Below are 530 nucleotides of genomic sequence, written 5' to 3' on the forward strand. Positions count from 1 at the left end.
TTCAATATACACAAATCAATCAACGTGATACACCATATTAACCAACTGAAGGAGAAAAACCATATGATCATCTCAATAGATGCAGAGAAAGCTTTGGACAAAATTCAACACTCATTTATGATAAAAACCTGCAGAAAGTAGGCATAAAGGGAACTTTCCTCAACATAATAAAGGCCATATATGACAAACCTGCAGCCAACATCATCCTCAATGGTGAAAAACTGAAACCATTTCCACTAAGATCAGGAAAAGACAAGGTTTCCCACTCTCACCACTCTTATTCAACTTAGTTTTGGAAATTTTAGCAACAGCAATCAGAGAAGAAAAAGAAATAAAAGGAATCCAAATCAGAAAATAAGAAGTAAAGTTGTCACTGTTTGTAGATGACATGATACTACAAATAGAGAATCCCAAAGATGCTACCAGAAAACTACTAGAGCTAATCAATGAATTTGGTAAAGTAGCAGGATACAAAATTAATGCACAGAAATCTCTGGCATTCCTATACACTAATGAAGAAAAATCTGAAA

At 34.0% G+C, this 530-nt stretch overlaps 1 pseudogene; it reads right to left on the reverse strand.

The window, feature by feature from the left end:
- Positions 1 to 530, reverse strand: part of LOC102981356 (phosphatidylinositol transfer protein alpha isoform-like) — a 159,104-nt pseudogene that overhangs the window by 17,805 nt on the left and 140,769 nt on the right.

Source organism: Physeter macrocephalus, chromosome 14 (genome assembly GCF_002837175.3).
Source record: "Physeter macrocephalus isolate SW-GA chromosome 14, ASM283717v5, whole genome shotgun sequence".
Classification (NCBI taxonomy): Eukaryota; Metazoa; Chordata; class Mammalia; order Artiodactyla; family Physeteridae; genus Physeter; species Physeter macrocephalus.